Below are 5,475 nucleotides of genomic sequence, written 5' to 3' on the forward strand. Positions count from 1 at the left end.
TTTTTTTTTTTTTTTTTTTTTACTTATTTTAATTTTGTGAAATAAAAATATCTTGCTCAAAAGTAATGGGATTATTAATAAAATGATGAAATGTAATCTGTTTAATTAGTAATAGTAATTATTTATCAGTCGTCCCCACTTATTTATTTTCTATTATTAATTTGTTCCTATTTTATGACCTTTATTAAATATTCATCTTATTTTTTTACTTGGCCTAATTTTTTGAAAACAAATTGTCTTGCTCAAAAGTAATTAAATTATTAATGACGTTGTTCAATGTAATCTGTTTAATTATTAATTGTAATTATTTATAATTAAGCCCACTTATTTTCTATTTATTATTCATTTGTTCTTATTTTATGACGTTTAGTCAATATTTACCTTATTTTTTACCTTCTTTTTCAAGGTTAGCAGGTTGGCCTAATTTTTTGTGCGAAAAATGTTGCTCAAAAGTAATTAAATGAATAATAAAGTTATTAAATGCAATCTATTTAGTCATTAATTGTAATTCATCCCCACAAATGTATTTTCTATTAATTATTAACAAGTTATTTCTATTTTAGGACTTATATTAAAAAGTAATCATATATTTATTTTTAAACATTTCTACTTTTTCCCTTCTTAAGGTTATCAAATTGGTGTAATTATGTGAGAAAAATATTTTGTTGGTCAAAAATAATGAAATGATTAATTTTGTTATAAGATGTAAGCTGTTGAATTATTGTTAATCATAATTAAGCCCCACTTAGTTTTGTCTATGTATTTTCTATTATGAATAAATTATTTATATTTTAGCACTTTTATTAAGTATGAATCATTTTCATTCATACATTTTTACTTCTTCCTTGCTCAAGGTTAGCAGATCAGGTCAGGTTTCATTATTCGTCCCCGCAGGTAAGTGAGTGTGCAGGTGTGATGTGTGAGCCCATTGCCCTTATTGGCGACGGGACATGCTGGTAAGAAAGACAATCGCTTCCGGAACTAAAACTGTCCCTGCATCTCTTGGTTCTGCATTTTGGGACCACCGATCTCTGTCCCGGCAGCGGTTGGAGGGGTGCAGAGGGTCCTGCATGATGCTAGAGCTCAGTCTCTGCAGCTGATTGGTGTAAAGTGACTCCAAGCTCACCCGTGACCGTCCAATCGGCTTGCCAGGCCTGATTTTTTTGCAGACACGTTTCCAAACCACGACATTGAACAGAAAGATGAAAGCGATTCAATAAAAGTGCGGTGAAACACAGTCACAAGACTCCTGTCGATGTTTCCGGAGACGACGCCCTAATCGGTCTAATTTTGTGGGAAAAATATTGTGTTGGTAAAAAAAGAATTGAATGATCGATAAAGCTACAGCGTTCCCTCGCTCCATCGTTCATATTTCGTGGACTCACTGTTTTGCTTATTTTTTAGTGCAATTTATTTATTTTTTTATCGGCGTATGAACGCTGTTACAGGCTGAGTCTGGCCCTTTAAGAAGAATTGCATTGTGGGAAGTTGAGTGTTGTAGGCGGCGGTGGCGTCGCTTTCTATTTCTCTCTCTTCTGTCTGCACCGCCCATTGTCTTCTGAGTCCTGATTGGCTGTAGACCTCTGTCAATCAATCTCCGTTGTCTGCCGTCTCCTGCTGTGGTCATGGCTACCAAACTAGCTAACCTGCTAGTACTGTAAACAACAGCAGAGGAAGCTAACCTTGCGAGGAAAATAGGACGACAGGAGCGATATGTCTGAACGAAGATACAAAAACGCCACAGCCGAACGGCGCCAGGACGAAGAGGCACGGTCAGAGGAGTGAAATGAACAATTTCTTCTAAAACTCCAACGAAATTTGAACGTTGAGAGTGTTTAGACAAGAGAGAAATTTTGAGAAAATGTTAAAGCCTGTCTGAGGAAAGTGTATAAAGCCTTTTTACAGCCTTAAAACACATCATCATTGTAAAAAATAAAGCTGGCTACTTCGCGGAGTTCACTTATTGAGGGCTATTGAGCCTATCGCCCGCGATAAACGAGGGAACACCGTATTCACTTGAACCTATTTAATGATGAATCAGAGTTAATCCCCACTTCTTTGTTTACTTATTTCTTGTCTATTATGAACCAATATGAAGAAATATTGAATGACTTTTATCAAATATGAATCGTTTTTATTTCTCCCTTTCTCCAGCTTACCTCATTTTGGGAGAAAAAATATTGTGTGGATCAAAAATCTCCGATCGACGATGCGGTGTGTGTGTGTGTGAAACTCCCCTAATGGGAAATTTCCACTCATCAGCTCACAAGCCAAAAAAGAACCCCCCCCAACTACACTGAAACTGAAACAAGAAGTGTCCCGCCATGAGAAAGTGTCATAAAAGCGCTCGTGAATGAGGTTTTGTGCCTTTGGATGAGACGTGAGGCCACCTTAGGGGGGGTTGCGTGTCGTACAGCGGGAGATGCCTTTGTTCTATTTGCTCTATTTCTTTGTTTTATCAGCGGGCTTTTGTGAAAGAGAGCAAAGGTTCTCTAGTTGCATGGTGGGGGGAGGGGTTAAAAAAAGCTGATTCTTGTGTTTCCTTTGCAGAATCAGCAGGGAAAGCCAGAAAATATCACACTGGAGACCCCCCCCCGCCCCGCCTTAAAAGACACATCTAAGAATCTAAGAATACGTTTCATGACGCAGTTGCAGTTCCAGATGTTCTGCGCCGTCTTCTGTCCTCCAAATGTGACTTTAACCCACACCCCCAACTCATGCAAAATGCCTTGTGACTCCCCCCCCCCCTTTTTTTTTTTTTGTTGCCCCAAGCGTTGAAAGCGAAGCGGAGACAACTGGGCGCCATGTTTGTCTGGCATGCATTAGGAATATGCAGCAGATGATGATTCTATTCAAAACACCCCCGTCACCCCCAGTCTGGGGGACAGATGTTCACCGTCAAGTCATGTGACGCCCCAATTTGTATGGATGATTAAAAAAAAAAAAAAAAGATTCCACACACACACTTTCCTTCCTGAGATGTTTTCCTGCTGTGCAAAAGGGGGTCGACCGTCTTCATCCCTGTTTCTACTTAGGATTTGGACGCAGTCGGCGTTTTCCAGCCCGGTTCCTGGCCTGACGTTATCCCAGCCCCATCTGAACACGGAGTGGAGCCGTTGGGGAGCAAGAAACCTGGAGGTCCAGGAGGACACGGGACGAGAGCAGATGGAGTCAAATAACTAACAGGGGAAAAAAAGAAACGAATGTGCTGGTGTAAAAAACGATGAGAGCACATTTCTCCGACTCCATTCGTGCATTTGGAACAATACGATCCAAAACGATTCAGTGACTTGAAATCGATTCAGTAGCTTTTTAGCCAAAAGCAGAACCGGTGAGACCGTGAAATAAATACCAGGATGCTGTCAGGATGAACAGAGGGTGGTATAGCTTGCCAGGATGAATTACTTACTTTAAAGCGGACCTGTTGTGCTTTTTTTAAAATGTTCTTCCAATGTTGGATTGTCGTGTTAAACGATGCCAACATTTCGGATAACGAGGTCTGCGCATTTGGAAGTGAGACCTGAAAGCACTTTTGGACGGTTCTGCACGCTGTGTTTTTTTAACACCGAGCTCCATTGATGTCAGTGCAACCCGGACTTCCTTATATGGGCATGCCGTTCACGGTGTTAGCACGTTTGGCTCCCGGGTAATGTTTGTAGGGGTGTGCCTGAAGAGGCGAGCATCAGGCAGTCGCTGATTCCCGGCCAGCAGGATAAAAATACGCTCATCAGTCACATGGGACTGTTTGGTGGACACGGGCCAATACGAAGCTGGACTATCCGCCAAACCATGTTTCTTGGTCGTGTTGAAGAGTCAGAAGAGCAAGCTGTAAGTAACAATTCATCAGTTTGTTCGCTGGTCCTTGAACGCACCCTCTCTAGAGGCTAGCAGGCTAAAGGCTACACCGTGACTCCGATTTGGATTCGATATCCTCGTCCTCCCCCGGGATGGAGGCGAAGCTCTGCCGGAGAGACTCGAAGAACGGGAGACTCTGTCAAACATTCCCGGGACACCCTCACTACACGCCCTGTGAAAAGAGGGCGGGGGGGTCTCGAGCGTACGTGGAAAGCCAAGTCAAACAACATCCATCCTTTTGAAACGTCTTTATTTTGCAGGAAGAAAAAGCCTTGTGGATAAGAACAGAAGCACAGCTGTTATCATTATCATCATCATCATCACCAGTATCACCATCACTGCAGCGAGAAAGGCTGACGGTCCCGTTAGCACCGCCGCGTGACCTTGGCGAGCACGCAGAAGGACAAATACAAGTCACGTTTTAACACGTCACTGCTTTATTTCTCATTTGAGGCTCAAATAAAAACAGTCAAGTTTCAGCGGCCTATGAAGTTGGGCCACTTTCCGAAGCGTATGTCCCTGTCCAGCAGGACCTGCTCATGACGATGTACAAAAACGACACATTCTTTACACAAACAGCAATAATAGTCATAATCATAAGAATAATGACAACATCAGCATCGAGATCAAAAAGGGAAACAGTTTTATTGTTGATGCGGATGTTTTCTTTACGCTTCGCACCGGCTCCTTCGACGGGAAGGTAAAAAAAAACAAAAAACAAAAACACGTCGTGGTTTCAACAAGTGTGGGTGGGGGTGGGTGGGGGGTGATTTACTTGCAAGACAAACTGGGTGCCCCAAAGAGGCCACGATGACCCCTTTTCCACTGTGAGCTTTTTCGGAGCTGGTCCTCTTTGCTCTTTGCTTTTGCATCGTCGTGCTTCCTCCGTGGCTTCCAACTGGAGCTGCTTCGGGCTCCGCAAGCTTGCTGGGCCGAGTGAGCGCCGAGTGAGCGCACCGTTTGCATTCGGGATGTCCCGATCGGCTGCCGATCCGCTGTAATTTGGAAATGGGATAATATCGTCCGATACCGTTGGTAACTCTGGGCTATGCTCCAGCATGCTAGCTCCGTGGTGAAGGTAGTTTCGCGGTGGACGTCGGATATTCGGCTGCGTAGCTGCAGCGGTAGTTCCCCCTCGCGGTGCCCGGACTGCTGTGTCACAGTGCGGGGAGCTCGCACGCAGTGGCGGCGCTACGTGGTGGCCATTGGGGGCCGTGGACACCCCGCTGGCCATCTAGACGTGTCAGGTATCAACTTGTTGCCACCCCTATGCGAGTAATGGTCTCACCTTGGCCACCCCAATGAAAGACGTCTGCCTCCGCCACTGCTCGCACGGGAAGCGCTGCCGTAACCGCTGGTTGTTTACACTAGGGACCGTCCATAAATTATAAAGTTTGTTCAAAAAATGTCATATATTCTAAATCACAGCACAAATTGATCCCTAAGCATATCAAATGATTACTCCTTCCCTAAAAGTATTTGGCACGCCCATTTTTTCCCCAATTTTAGCCTTTATTGGACGGACTTTTATTGGATTAGGGATCCGACTCACAGAGGTTTGTTCCAGAAGCCAAACAAGATTGTTGGTCTCGCTGTGGAGTAAACGAGTACATTCAGCAA

General features: G+C 43.6%; 1 protein-coding gene across 1 annotated transcript in view; it reads right to left on the reverse strand.

Annotated features, from left to right (window-relative positions):
* Nucleotides 1-4,070: 4,070 nt before the first annotated feature.
* The window catches only part of mmp14b (matrix metallopeptidase 14b (membrane-inserted)), a 26,065-nt gene continuing 24,660 nt past the window's right edge, over nt 4,071-5,475 (reverse strand). Inside the window, exon 10 of the mRNA XM_054762979.1 lies at nt 4,071-5,475. This exon is cut by the window's right edge and continues 1,985 nt beyond it. The gene's annotated coding sequence lies outside the window, so the exon portion shown is untranslated.

The sequence above is a fragment of the Dunckerocampus dactyliophorus genome, chromosome 2 (genome assembly GCF_027744805.1).
Source record: "Dunckerocampus dactyliophorus isolate RoL2022-P2 chromosome 2, RoL_Ddac_1.1, whole genome shotgun sequence".
In the NCBI taxonomy this organism is placed as follows: domain Eukaryota; kingdom Metazoa; phylum Chordata; class Actinopteri; order Syngnathiformes; family Syngnathidae; genus Dunckerocampus; species Dunckerocampus dactyliophorus.